Here is a 15,870-nt window from a genome sequence, read left to right as displayed (position 1 = left end):
CAGACTCGTAGGTGGTTAGTGCTATAAAGGACCTGAAAGATCAAAGTCCAAAGTACTGGATAGAAAATTCTTTGCTATTCTCTGATGCTCCAGGTTCTTTGAAAGCAGTATGTGTGTCCTCTATTTCTGTATCCCCAACAGCTGGTAAAGGACACTGAACTTGTCTGAGACCACACAGATAGTAAGTGGCAGAACTGGGACTCAGACCCAGGTTCTCTGACTTCCAGTCCAGTTATCTTTGCATCACTCACACTGGCATTTTCACAAGATACATCAGGTTGCTAAGAAATAATGTTTGAAAACATGGCTAAGGAAGAGATAGAAGACCACACCCTTTTGCAGAAGTGGGAAGGCCACAAGTGTATATTGTATGTCTTTTCAAACTTTTGGTGCTGATTTTTCCCTTTCTTTTTCTTTTTGTTATTAAAAATAATATTATTTGTTACATGGGATGGTTCTTTGGGAAGGGGAGGGAAAGAGAAACTATAGTGATATTAAAAAAAAAAAGACCAAAAAGAGAAATGAAAATCTGTTTTAAAGAGCAAAAGAAAAATTGGTTGAGGAGCAGCTAGGTAGCACAGTGGATAAAGCACCAGCCCTAAAGTCAGGAGGATCTGGTTCAAATCTGACCTCAGACACTTAACACTTCCTAGCTGTGTGACCCTGGGCAAGTCACTTAATCCTAATTGTCTCAGGGGAAAAAATTGGCTGAATAAAATTGAATTCTTCCCCCCCCCCCCCACCACACACACCTCCTACCTATATATCAAATGTCCCCAAGATTTTCTTGTCATCTGATCTTCCTTTTATTCCTATTTTCTTTTCTCTTCTCTACTGTCCTCTTGTAAATTCTGCTTCTGTTATGGTGAATTTCCATTTGTGTTATGTTTGCAATTGCAACTGTGGTTTTTTATCCAGAGAATGTAATCTTCAGAAACTACTGTTAGATCTCTCATCTTATAGATAAACCAAGATATAGAAATGTTCAATGATACACCCAAGTCACTTGTCTTCATACCAGTGGTGGGGGAAAAGGGGAGACTGTGACTGTATCTAATACCAGTGTAAGCTCTGTGAACCAGGGTTGTTGTGAGGATCAAATGAGATAACTTATGAAAAGCCCTTTGCCAACCTTAAGCCTCTACCTAAATGCTAGTGCTATTATTATTTTTATTTAATGTTATAATCCCCAACTCCTGGAAAGCATTTTGATTTTGTCTCTGTAACCTTTGCATGTGCCTTAGAAATTCCTTAAGCAGTGAAATGTAGATCTTTCAGTTTAGTGTTTTGAAAAATTAAGATAACTGAATTCTGAACACTTTCCAAGTTTAGGTTTTCTAAATCTGTCTCTTCCTTCCAAAAAGCCTCAAGCACACATATATATATATAAATATAAATATGTATATATGATATATATATGTTGCTTTTTGCATGAATGGTAACTTAGGTGTTATCTTGTTTTTCTTTATTTTTTTGAGGGGAATCATAAATTGGCATTTATTATTTAAATTCAAGAACATATTAGAAAGTGATGGGGGCACATTCATTCAGAACAGAGTAAGGGAGGGAGGGAGGGAGAGAAGGAAGGGGACAAGGGGACCAAAGCTACTTGTCTGTATCTGCTTCGCCTTGGTCCTGGTAGACCTATCTTTTAGAAGAAAAAGAGAAAAGGAGTAAGTACAAGAGGAGATATTTGACCCTTATATGGCCATATATGACCAGAGAGGAAATCCTTTTGAGAAAGGAGTGTACTGTCCTAGCATTGTAGGACAGGACATCCAACAAAAAAAAGGCTTCCTCACTTCCTCTAATCTCTTTTACTAATTGGTTATTGGTTTTCTATCTACTTAGCACATAGTTAATGCTTAATAAATTCATGTTCATTCATTCATTCATTCATTAGTCTTACTCTAACTTTTTCATCTCTTCTAGAACAAATTCCTCATCTTCCACACAGGGAAGGAAATTTCCCAATTTGGCTATACTTGGCTGCTAAGTGAACCATAGATCCGTGTTATGGTCAAATGTTTTTTTATTATTTAATTTCAGAAGAATGTGGTTCCTGCCCTCTATGACTTTGTGTTCTAATTGATGAGATAAGATTAACATCCGAGAAACAATGAGATGATCTTATGAGACTATAATCAAACCTCAGACTATTATTTTGTTGTTATAACCCTATTGATTCCTGACTGTGATGCTAGACCTGATCAACCTTAGCTCTGCTTCAGCTCAGAACTCCTGAACCCCTCAGTCCCACCCTGCTGACCTCCTTACTAGGGTGGGCTGGATGACTTTTCTGGGGAGGTCATTTAATAAACAACAATTAATAAAATTCAACCAAACTTTTTTGAGCATCTATGTACAAAGGCTGATCTAAGCTTTTAGAGATATAGAATATAATTGTCATCCTTGTAAATTTGCAATCTAGTAGAATCCTAAATTCATCTGCCTTCCTTTCCCTGCTTGGCTCTGAAGCAGTTCATTTCTGTCACCTCTTCATGTGTCTGTCTTGTAGACCTCTGCCCTTTTTGACTCCCCTGAACCAGTTCACTGAAATACTGTTTTCTCATTTCAGTTCAGAACCTAGTTCTAGTTACTTAAGTCTGTGCCTAATTATAGTCCTGAGATCCCACTGAGCTGGATAGACAGACAGATGGGCCCTGAGTCCAGAATCAGTGGGAGAAGTATAAGATAGTTGCAAATCAGTTCTTAGCTCCAAATACCAGAGGGTGAGATAGCACAGATGGAATTTGCTAATAGGGGTTAAGAGACTGTACTGATGCTGACCGTTTCCCCCTTATCATATAAGAAAAAATAACCTCAGTAGCTGTACTACTTCCTCTTGTATTGGGAAAGCTGCTGTCATTAGTCAGATCCTTATTCAACTTGTAAAGCAGTCCTGGAGGCCAAGCTGTCAGAGGCAGCTGACTGTACAGTGGGGATAGGGAATAGAAGGGAGCTCAAACTTACTTTGTTCACATTCCATTGTCTAAGGCAAGGAGATACTTTAGTTAACTGCTCATTCTCCGCCTTGGCTTCCTAAAGTGTTGACCTCATCCTTCTTAGTCCATCAGGGAATATGTACTTGATGTGATATTCCTAGTATAATGCTGGATATTGTAGGAAACAGAGGAAGTGTAAACTCTGAGCCTTGCTCTCAAGAAGCTTGCAATTTATTTGTTTTCGTAAATTGTCCATTTTCCATTAATTCAGGCCTTATTGGAAAGAATTTCCTGATTCTCTGTCCATCTGACTCAGCCTCTCCAGTTTCCAAATACCCTGAGTTCACTTTCTTCTTTAAAGTATGATGACTTCCACTAACTCCTATCACCCTTGTATTGTCTTTGTCCCCTCTCCTTGTTCCTTGGTATTCTCCTAGCCAGACTGGTACCCTTATTCCTCTCCCTCATCTACATTATTCCCCAATTTTCTTCTCACTATACTATGTAGAGAGTTCTGGTTCTGTAGTCAGGAAGACCTGAGTTCAAATTCAACCTCTAACCTATTCGGTCTGTTTCCTCAGCTGTAAAATAGGATCATAATATCATAACCTATGTCCAAGGGTTGTAGTGAGACTCAAATAAGTTATAATGTTGTGATGACATACAATAGGTGTTTAATAAATGCTTGTTTCCTTCCTTTCTAACTAGATAAGATGTGTAGAGGACATCCCATTACCCATCACCATAGCAGAAAAGACTGCTGAATCTGAAGACAAAGCACCTGCATTTGAATCCTACTTCTGACTCCCATTACTTGAGTGTCCATAGGTAAGTTATTTAACTTTGCTCAGCCTCGGTTATCTTTTGTGTCAAATGAGGACCTCTAAGTTCCTTTCTAGCTCCAAATCTATGATGCTCACACTCCTTTCTCCCTTACACCAATAATACCATAAGATTATTGTTCTACCTGTAAGCTGTATTTACCATATTTTTTAAAGGGAAAAAATCCAATTTATTCACAGTCAAATCTGTGAATAAGTTATTTCCAATTGTGTGGGGTACAACCCAACATAGTATAGTGCAAAGAACTTGGGGAATCAGGTGAAACTGGCTCTATTCCTGCCTAGATTTGCCTCTAGTTATGTATGTAGTTATGGACAAATCACTTCCCTTTTCTAACCCATATTTTGATTTCTTCCTTGTAAAATGAAGGGGTTAGATTGTATGAGAGATGCTAACCTAGACTTCACAGATTATCCAAAAGTTCTATGGAATGATCTCAGAGGATGCATGAACTTGGACAGAAAACAAATCACATCCATTTCAGTAAAATTATTTTATTGTTTGCATTTAAAAATGTTATTCTGAGAAGGTGTTTCTTTTAGCAGACTGACAAAGGGGTGCAGATTACAAAACAGATGAAGCAGTCTTAGACTAGATGACCTTGAAGATATCTTGTAGATATAAAAATCTTCATTTTGAATATCTCTTAAGTTTCTTGGGTCCCTGAATATAGGGACATCATAAGAAAGAATTTAACTTCAGAGTTTTGACATAACTTGGATTTCTTAGCTGGATACAGCAAGGCAGGGCCACCCACAGTGGGGAAACCTCCACAGAAGGTGGAACCATAAAGCTAAGCTAATTCCTATCGGTACCCTTCCCTGTCTGTCCCAGGGAGCAGTTCCATCAATATTTTATTCTTTCTCTGCCAGTGGCATCCAGGACCTCATCATATTGATTTATGCGGGTGCTTTTACCCTAGATTATTTTCAGAAAAACCAAAAATTGCTATCTCACTACACCTTCCTCCTAGGGGTTAGAGTACTGGATTTGTGAAAGGAAGATCTGGGTTTGAATTTTGCCAATTACTAACTCTGTGATCCTGGGCAGTAAATCTATGACTTATGGTTCTTGACGAGTACTGAGCAGTGTCCAGGGGAGGATAAGTTCAAATGAATAGAAAAGCTTTACAGATTTCTAAATAAGGAAAATGGGAGCCTAGAAAGTGGAGCAAGCCTAAGCTCCTTGGAATTTTAGATTTAGAAGAGACCTCATTGTCATCAAGTTCAACACATATTGAAAAGACAATATACTCAGCAAATGATATCTGTTTATTCCTTGAAGACCTACAGCGAAGAGAGTCTTTCTGTCTCAAACCAGTCTGTTTTACTTTGGGACAGTTAGGTAATGCAGTGGGAGAGCACCAGGCCTGAATTCATGAAAACCTGAGTTAAAATTCAGTGACCCTCTCAATTACTTAATCCCTATCCTCCTCAATTTCCTCATCTGTAAAATGGAGGTCATAAATAGCATCTACTTCCAGGGTTGTTATGAATATCATATGCAATTATAACTGTAAAACATTTAGCACATTGCCTGATATAGTAAGTGCTATATACATGTTAGCTGTTATTATTATATTAATAATATTATCAATTACCATCATTATTATATTAATATTAAATAATAATATTATTACATATTATTGTTAGGAAGTTTTTCCTGACATCAAGCTTAAAACAGTTTCTTTGTGGCTCTTACCCATAGCTTCTACTTCTACCCTCTGGGGCCAAACAGAACTAATCTACTCCCTCTTTCTATATGACAGCCCTAAAACACTTGAAGAGAGCTATCATGTCTTCCTAGTCTTCTCTTCACTATTAAGCAAACACTCTTTATTCTCTTAACCTGGCCTCTTATGACATGTTCTTAAAGTCCTTCACCATTCTGATTATCCTTCTGTGAATTCTCTCCAGATTATAGGCTAATTACACTGTGGCATTCAGGACTAAATATCTGGCTCTAGATGTAATCTAACTAGGGCAAAGTATGACAGGACTATCATTTTTTTTTTTATTTTTGGAAACTATGCCTTTCTTAATGTCACATTAACTCTTTTGACTGCCCCATCCCACTGCTGACCTATTTGATGTGTAGTTTTGACAGGGGAACCCTGACACTGTCCTCCTTGAAACTGTCCTTACTTTGGGGGGAGAGAAACTCTCCTCTGGGAGACGCCCACCTTAGGGAATCAAGATAAAGTGGTTTCCTTCTGTTCTCTTGGTGGCACAGCTACATCCTCTATTGAGTTGAGTCCAGGACCACTCCTACTTAGCCTGAAATTAAGTGGTCTCATTTAGCTGGAGATCTAGACTTGATATTTCTATTGACCTCTATTGAGGTGAGAATTGGCTCAGGATCACTCCCAGTCAGTGGTCTCATTCAACCAGAACTCTAGGCCTGGGGGCAATGACAACATTGAAGGAATCTCATTCAATTGAAACTTCAGTCTCAGATTTCCTTATAAAAATACACAATTTTAAACTCATAATTTGCAGAGGCCCAAAAAAGTAGGATTATGCCTTGTCAAGGAACCTTCCTCTCTCCTTGGCATAGCTGCCTGTGAGGACCCCTGCCCACTGTGAAGACATTTTCTTCTCAGCGTTAACCTCTCTTTATCTCTCTGCCAGGATTTCTCTACACCTCTTGTTTATCTCTCTGCCAGGACTTTGTCACTCGAAAGTCAGTCTTCCTAGCAAAAGCTGACTCCTGCAGTGCCAACAAGAAATTCCCCCTTTTTTTTGCCACTTAAACTCTTTGGGTTCATGAATTCTTTCATGTTGAACCTCTGCGCAGACCAGAAGGGTTCCCACAATTCTCTGCACTGCCACTAACTGCATCATTTGGTTCCCTGACTGGAAATAACCTCATCAGTTTTAGGAGACCAAATATTGAGAGGCACCAAATGTTGGGATTTGGTCACGGGAAGAATTTACAATGGCCATTTTATTTGGCAAAAAGTAGATTTATTTAGGAGAAGAGATTACAGAAAAAATGAAGATACAATAGACACCAGGAATGAAATAGAGTTGGGAAAGCATATAGCAAGGAAAAAATTTTTAATAACTAATGATGGAAAAGACAAGTTCCTCGTGGAACTCACAATTAACCAGGAAAAAGGGAACATCCCATGAGGTTGGAGTATGCTTTTAGCTGGCAGCACCTTATAAAAGTCAGCTATAAGAAGGAGAAAGGCACCATGAGGCATGGTGGGATGAGAGGGGAAACATCATGTGGAGTGGGGGAGGAGTGAGGGGAAAGACACCTCAAGGCAGAGTGCCATGGTGGGCTATAACCCCAAGAGGGATTCAGCAAAGATGGCATGAGCCATGGACAGATTTGTAGGGGAAATTTAACTTCAGAGGTCTCACATAACTTGGATTTCTTAGCTGAACACAGCAAGACAGGGCCACCCACAGTGGGGAAACCTCCACAGAGGGTGGAACCATAAGGCTAAGCTGATTCCTATCAGTATCCTTCCCTGTCTGCTCCAGAGAACAGTTCCATCAATATTTTATTCTTTCTCTGCCAGTGACATCCAGGACCTCATCATATTGATTATGCAGGTGCTTTTACCCTAGATTGTTTTCAGAAAAAAAATTGCTATCTAATTATACCTTACTCATCCTGTACTTGTGAAGTTCCTTTTTAAAAAACCCAACTATAAGACTTCATATGCCTGTTAAATTATACCTTATTAGGTTCTGCCTAATGTGCCTTGTCCTTGATAAAGTCATGTTAGCTCTTTGTTATCACTGAGTGCTTCTTTTGCTAGATGTTCAATAATCATCTCTTTAAAAGACATTCTAGAATTTCCCAGGAAATGAAAAGCAAGGTCCCTGCATACAGTTTTCAGATTCTGTTCTATTCATTTTTTGTTAAAATTGGAGCATTTTTTCTCCTTCAATCCTGCATTACCTCCTCCATTTTTCAAAATCATTCAGTCATCACTGACAATATACATTAACAATCACACCTGCTGCTTTTTTGTGCTATAAAATAGAAACAGGAGCTGCTGTTTGCACTGCTGCATCTTTCCCAGAGAGAGACATTCAGGATCTTTGGTTATCATTATGATGCAAACTGCGTAGGTGGAACAGGGAGGAGAAAGAACATCATTGTCATGTCAAAAGTAAAAATCTAAAACAGCTGCTTGTGACTAGGAATCTTAGCTACTCTGTAGGCAGGAGTCTCATTGGGGGCGATCATAATCTTTTATACCCCTGAGTCTCTTCATTCATGCCTCATGTGGCAGATGGGGCTCTCTTCCAGAGGTCCTCTTGATGAGAGAGCATCTTTTGCCCTGAGGGGTTTGGGGGCATACTTCCCCCTCTTCCTACTCAATTATCTTGTGTAACTCACCAAAGGGGCTGGATGAGTCAGAGCTGACACAGAGATTGGGTAACTTATTCATACACAGCAGCATCCTGTCTGTGGAGAGGCTGGGACATAGAGGTGGCTGAAAAGAGATTGAATAAAGATATTGAAGTAAAGCTCTCCATAGGTCCTTTTGACTCGTGGCTAGGTAGTCATGAAGATCTGGGGTCTCAACTTAAAAAGGTGGGGAAAGGAGTGGTATTAGAGGGTTTTCAGGGAGACTTGGGGAGAAAAACATGCTTGAGTAATCTAAAATGGGGGGGGGGGGTCAGGGATATATATGTATAGCCATGATGTTTGCATCTCCCCAGATCTGTGTATGTGTGTGAAGGAAGGAGTAGAGTTGGGACATCGGATGAGTTTTCATTCACTTCTACTCCTTCACGGGTTTAAAAAAAATCTTGGTTAGCTCTAGATTCCTTTCCTACATATCTTATTCTGTCTATGCTGCCTGACTGCAGAATCTTAGAAGGACTAGGATCATATGAATGGAATAATGGAGGTCCAGAGTTGGGGAAGAATCTATCCCAAATTGTGCAGATTCTGATCAGAATTTATATCTCCTCATTTTTAGTTTTCACTCTACCTCAAAGTAGCAGGATTGTCTGACCTAAGGAAGGGCTGCCATCAATAGGAATGTTAGAGAAATCCTGGTGGCTCTGGGAATTCCCTGATCAAGAGAAGTCCTGGACTTTCTCCTTTCTGTTTGCATACATACGTGTTCTGCATAGTTTCATTTCCCTAGGATTAGAGGTCTTGGCAGCCATAAGCCAAAAGTAGTGGAATAGGAAGAAACCAGTAAGATGAATTGAAAAGCAGGGGTCAGATTTGGGAGTAGGGAAGAAGTACTAGGCAGCAGTGGTGTCTACATCTATAAATGGGAGGAAGGGGAAGGGAACTAGACTGGGGAAATCCTACTCAAGGGGAGCTGGGAGATAATGGAAATTCCTTTGGCTCTCGTTTTTGATTGACCATTGTCCATGTAAGTGGCAATGGAGAGAGTGCTGGCCTTGGTAACTGGGGACCTGGATTTGAATCCTACTTCAGAGGCCTGCCCAGTTTTGTGACCCAGGCTAAGTCCCCTAACCTTTTTTTTTTTAACTTTACTTTATCTCTAAAATGGTGCTGATAATAGTGCCTACCTTAAGAGGTTGATGTGGGTTTCAGGACTAAATGAGATAATGTATGTAAATTGCTTTGCAAAACTTAAGGCACATATAAATGTCAGCTTTTAATCTTATAAATCAAGGACTTGATGCATTAGAAGCAGATTCTAGGATAGGTTAAGGATAGGGGAGCATTGTTACTCCTCTAGGGAAAAGGGGAGTGAGAAAGGCACCAGACACCATGAATCAAAATCCAAACGATTGGGGCCAGATGAGTTCCCCTAACAGGGCAGCCTTGGAAGGGATATTCCCACAGCAAATCCTTCCTAAAGAGTCATTTTTTTCTGCTCCAAATCATCATTGATCAGAGAAATACAAATTAAGACAACTCTGAGATACCATTACACATCTCTCAGATTGGCTAAGATGACAGGAAAAGATAATAATGAATGTTGAAGGGGATGTGGGAAAAATGGGACACTGATACATTGCTGATAGAATTGTGAATGAATCCAACCATTCTGGAGAACAATTTGGAACTATGCTCAAAAAGTTATCAAACTGTGATATCAAACTCTTTGATCCAGCAGTGCTACTTATCCTAAAGAGATCTTAAAGGAGGGAAAGGGACCTGTATGTGCCAAAATGTTTGTAGCAGCCCTATTTGTAGTGGCTAGAAACTGGAAAATGAATGAATGCCCATCAGTTGGAGAATGGTTGGGTAAATTGTGGTATATGAATGTTAATGGAATATTATTGCTTTGTAAGAAATGACCAGCAGAATGAATACAGAAAGACTTGGAGAGACTTACACAAACTGATGCTAAGTGAAATGAGCAGAAACAGGAGATCATTGTACACGGCAACAATAAGATTATACGATGACCAATCCTGATGGACACGGCTGTCTTCAACAATGTGATGATTCAAACCAGTTCCAATTGTTCAGTAATGAAGAAGAATCAGCTACACCCAAAGAGAGAACTATGGGAAATGAGCTATGACCACAACACAGCATTTCCACTCTATTATTGTTTGCTTGCATTTTTGTTTTCCTTCTCAGGTTTTTTTCTTTCTTTCTAGATCCAATTTTTCTTGTGTAGCAAAATAACTGTATAAATATGTATACATATATACTTTAACATATTTAACATGTATTGGACTACCTGCCATCTAGGGGAGGCGGTGGGGGGAAGGAGGGGAAAAGTTGGAACAGAATGCTTTGAAAGGTTCAGTGTTGAAAAATTACCCATGCATATGTTTTGTAAATAAAAAGCTATAATAAAAAAAATAAGAGGCATCTCTTCTAGGCCTAGGTGGTACTCACATAGAGGGTAAGTAGTCAGTGAGGGTCCGATTCCTCCTCTGATGTGTTATGTTGAGAGAGGAACTGACTGCAAGGAAGCTCTCCTCTTCCAACTCTTGAGTACTCTTGCTAGAGTTAGAACTTTTCAACCTAGCATTTGGAGACCTTTCACAACTTGGTATCACTTATTATAATCTCGCCTGTCCTATTTTTGTACCTCACATCACCCTCCCATTAGGTATACAATATACCATCCAAACTGGACTGTTCTCTGTGTAACAGAATGTCATATCCCAGATTCTCCCTTCTGTCTCTGAAACAAGAAGCTAATAGTAACAAGTAACCAACTGATCCTATATTATCCTATATTGTCAACATCAAATTCAGATTAGAAAATGTCAAAATGTGTTGAAGGTCAGAGGTCCATTTTACCATAGTGCCTTTTGTGGTTAGTCAGATATCAAATCCAGATAATGTCAAGTGAGGAAAAGCAACTTGGTTTACATGGGCTGTGACAGTTAAGTCAATAAGTTAAGCAAAAAACAAACAAAAACTCATACTCTGAAAATGTGCTAATGTCTATTTTTATAGTTTGTTTTCTTTTTTCTTGGTATTTCAATCAATAAATAAACACGTGAGTTGTCAATTACCACCCTAGTCCTTGAGGTTATTCTGATGCCGTTAGCGATACTGTCTTGGTAACACACAAATTTCTCTTTCCCTTTAACTCAGACTTAAAAAAAAACAACTCAAAGGTTAGAATTTTTCAAAAAGGACATTTACTACTTATTAAGATCTTAGTACAGTGTCCAACACATAGTAGGTACTTAATAAGTAGAAAGTAAAAATGCTTGAAAGTGTCCATTCTGATTTCTGAAAACTATTGATGAAGCATGTCTCTTGCATCTTGGCAAAGAAGTGATGATCTAGAGGACAATGAGACATACATTTTCAGATTTGGCCATTTTGTTGATTTATTTTATTTTGTATGCTTATGTGTGACAAGGGTGTAGGGGCAAGTCATTATGTAGAAAGAAAACACAAATTTCTCTTTCCCTTTAACTCAGACTTAAAAAAAAAAACAACTCAAAGGTTAGAATTTTTTCAAAAAGGACATTTACTACTTATTAAGATCTTAGTACAGTGTCTAACACATAGTAGGTACTTAATAAGTAGAAAGTAAAAATGCTTGAAAGTGTCCATTCTGATTTCTGAAGACTATTGATGAAGCATGTCTCTTGCATCTTGGCAAAGAAGTGATGATCTAGAGGACAATGAGACATACATTTTTAGATTTGGCCATTTTGTTGATTTGTTTTATTTTGTATGCTTATGTGTTACAAGGGTGTAGGGGCAAGTCATTATGTAGAAAGAAAGCAAAGAAAAAATGGAAGTGTGTGGTATACAAACTCACCCAATAAATCTCAGAGATTTCTCAAGGTGCAAAGAGAAAGTTTATTTCATTCTCATGAGAATTGGGCAGTCACTCTCACCATATGGAGAGGTGAAAGTGAGGGCTCTGAGCACGGACAGAAGGGGCAATAAATAGATTCCCTGATGCAACGTTAACCCTCCCCACCCCATTGGCTCATCCTCATTGACTGAGAATGTGACCTTACATTTTCTTACAATCTGAGAAAATTACAGCAAATGGGGAAACAACACATAGATTCAAATTTAACCAAAGACATTCCTTTTACTGACTCTTGAGACATGTGCTTTCAATGTATGAGAGATAAGGGCTGAGTCAGTTTGCTCTACACTCTCCCAGACTTGCTCCTCCTCCCCATATCCTGGGAACGATTTGCCAATGAGGAAAGGCAGGGGAAAATAGGAATCTGATCCCATAGTTTATTTAATTTATAATTTGCCTTTTGAAGAAATATCAAATTTTCCATTTGGAAGGAAGAAAGGAAGGAAGGAAAGAAGAAAAGAAGGAAGGGAGGAAAGAAGAAAGGAAGGAAAGAAGGGAAGAGGAAAGAAAGGAAAGAAGAATAGAAGGAAAAGAAGGAGGAAGAGAAGAAAGAAGCAAAACAAGAAAGGAGGAAAGGAAGCAAAACAAGAAAGGAAGAAAGGAAAAGGAAAGAGGAAAGAGGAAGAGGAAGAGAGAAAAAAGGAGAAAGGAAAGAAAGGAAAAGAAAGAAAGGAAAGAAGAAAGGCAATATAAAAGTGTTTCAAGGATAGTTTGGAGGACTTACAGAGCTGGGCATGCTATTTTCTGTTGCATATATGTTTTATTCTACATTTTCTTATAAACATTTTTAAAGTACCTGGAAGAAACAAAGAAGAAATTTGTGAGAAGAAACAGGCAATTATATTATTATATATTATATATAATTCTATATTATTATCTTGTTAAATTTAAAATATGTTTACAAAACAAATTAAACTATATAACAAAAATTCACAGATGCAGCTACAATTTTTGTTATTTGAAAATTGAAATTGTTTGTTATTATGTGCTATAATGTAAAAATAGCATTTTAAACAATACCAGAGAAGGAGAAACCAGGGACAAATTGCAGAGGCAGTTCATTGTCCCCAGGCTAGTTTACCCTCTTTAGAGACATAGAATGGAGGAACTTAAAAACCCAGCCATGTATGATAGAAGAGAAATTGCAATGGATGATAGGACACTGCTTTTTGCATAACTTGATTGTATGTTACCTATTGTGCTGCCTTTCTTGCCCAAGCAGAATTTCTTTACTTTTTTTGTGTGTCATGGACTCTTTTGGCAATCTGGTGAAATTTAGTGTTTGTTGCTTATGTTCATAATTGAAGGAAATCCTAAATTTCAGTTAGAGGTTATTGAAAATAAATATGTAGTTCACTCTCCATTGATGAGGTTTAGATTTGGGGGTTTGGGAATTCAAAATATGATGAGGTCTAGATTTAGGGTGGTCAGGAAGTTAAATGATGAGGTTTAGTGGCAGGCTCAGGGTTCAGGGAATCAAATGGAGAGGTTTGGCTCCCCTGCACCCTCTTAGGATTTGGCTCATGGGTAAGGAGTTTTGGGGAACCCCCTTCTGGTGGGGCAGAGATTCTTTTTAAAGGAATTTATGAACCTGAAAAAGCTAGATTGATAAAAGAGGTTTATTATTGTCATTGGGAAGTCAGGTTTAGAGAAATCCCGACAGAGAGTCATAAAGTCTTGTTAGAGAAATAGGTGAGGGTGATAAAAAGAGGGTAGCTCTGGAAGAGAATATTATTCCAGTGGGCAGAGGCCTCCTTGGCATGGCATAGCATAGCATAGCATAGCATGGTATGGCATGTTAGGACCTCTACAAAGAAAGGGTTTAAGATTGGCTCTTTTATAATAGGAGCTTTGGCTATAAGCAAGGTCTGCTTGTAGGCCTGGGCTAGTGGGTGGAGTTATAAATTGGCACTTTTTATCTACAAGCTGGGTTTTAGCTTGAGCTGGAATAGAGAAAATCTTAGAATTGAATGGGTGTTTCTCCATTTTAATAGGACTGGTATCTCCAACTCTGGACTCAGCTAGCCCCACAAAGGTTATAGAATGAAGCTGCTTGTCCTTGGGTGGGGTCTTTACAATGGCAGGGTTCAAGGAGATTTTCTCCTTCAAAGAGCTTCAAGTGCTTTACTTCATGGCTCATTCCCAAAGTCAGAGAGAGAAAGAGAATTTTGGGGCTCCCCTTCTCACCTACTTCCCATTTACAAAGAAACAAATCATAAATTCCATGATAGGGTATTTGGGGCTTGGTTGGTCCTAGGCAAATCTATGAAGTAGGTTAGGACATAAAGATTTTTTTCTTTCTTTCTTTTTTAAAATTTTAATAGTTTTTTCCAATTTTTTTCCAATGTATTTTTCCAAATACAAGCAGAGATAGTTTTCAACATTCAGCTTTGCAAAACCTTGTGTTCCAAATTTTTTTCCCTCTTCTCTTCCTTCCCCCCTCCCCAAGACAGGAAGCAATCCAATATAGGTTAAATATATAAATATATTCATCATGCTGAGTAAAATATCAGATCAAAAGGGGAAAAATATGAAAAATAAGGTGAAAATACTATGCTTTGATCCACATTCCATCTCCATAGTTATCTCTCTGGATGTGGATGGCGCTTTCCATCACAAAGAATGAAGATTTCAAGATAGAGATCAGATAGATGGCTTCACATTTTGAAATGGCTGCCCTCCATAAAAGGAATTAGATATATTCTACTTGATCCTAGACAGCCAAACAAGGAACAATAAAAGGAAGCTTCAGAAAGGCAAGATTAGGTTTTATGTAAGGGAAAAGTTCTTAATATTTAGAGCTATCCAAAAATCTAATGAATTGTAGAAGTAATGGAGTTACTAGATTGCCCCTTACTGGAAATATTTAAAGGAAGCCTGGATGACAGCTTATTGGCAAGATTCAATCAATCCACCACTATTAAGTCCCTATTATGTTTCAGGCACGGTCCTAAGTGCTGGGAATGAAAAAAAGTGATATATTTAGTTCCTGGCCTTGAGGGTTTTTTAAAGCTGAGATGCACTAACATATCTAAAAATCATATGCATATGTATATTTGTGGGTATATATGTATTTTATATACATTGACATTTATAACTACATTCCAATGTAATTAATCTCCTTTGTAATTCTGTGTTTTATTCTCTGTATTTTAAGACTTTATTCTGAGAAGAGATTCAGTCTTTACCAAACTACCAAAGGGGTCCACATCCCTTCTAACTTTGAGATTTTGTGATTTTTGCCATCAACATTTCCCTTTTCTGGGTCACATTTTGGTAGTTTTGGGGGTCTTTTTATTTTTATTTATTTTATTTTTTCTCCCAGTTACATATGAAGAAAGTTTTTAGTATTCTTTTTTTTATTTCGAGTTCCAAATTTTTCTCCCTTTCTCCCTTCTTTTCCCTCTTCTGAAGAAGGTAGGCAATTTGAGATCGTTTATACATATGCTATTATGTTAAACATATTTCCATATTAGTCACAGTTGTGAAAGAAGAAACACATTAAAAGGAAAAAACAAAAACCATGAGAAAGAATGAAATGGGGAAAAAAAATCTGCTCCCATCAGCATTCAGAATCAATCAGTTTTTTATTTGGATATGGATAGCATTTTCCTTCTTCAGTCCTTTGTACTTGTCTAAGATTGTTGTGTTGCTGAGATCTGAATTATTCCTAGTTGATTACCATAAAGTGTTGCTGATACTGTATACAATGTTCTTCTGATTCTGCTCATTTCACTTTGTATCATATCAGTTCATATGAAATACACTCTCTTATCTATCTGGCAATCAGAAAACTAACCTATCAGGAAGTCCACATCA

General features: G+C 38.1%; 1 long non-coding RNA gene across 1 annotated transcript in view; it reads left to right on the top strand.

Moving 5' to 3' along the window:
- Positions 1-2,964: 2,964 nt before the first annotated feature.
- The window catches only part of LOC116423227, a 33,666-nt gene continuing 20,760 nt past the window's right edge, over positions 2,965-15,870 (top strand). Inside the window, exons 1-2 of the long non-coding RNA XR_004233738.1 lie at positions 2,965-3,305; positions 3,654-3,773. This is a non-coding gene — a long non-coding RNA (uncharacterized LOC116423227). The remainder of the gene's footprint in view (positions 3,306-3,653; positions 3,774-15,870) is intronic.

Source organism: Sarcophilus harrisii, chromosome 4 (assembly GCF_902635505.1).
Source record: "Sarcophilus harrisii chromosome 4, mSarHar1.11, whole genome shotgun sequence".
NCBI classification, from domain to species: Eukaryota; Metazoa; Chordata; class Mammalia; order Dasyuromorphia; family Dasyuridae; genus Sarcophilus; species Sarcophilus harrisii.
Note: the sequence above shows the minus strand (reverse complement) of the source record. Positions and strands in the feature narration are given on the sequence as shown.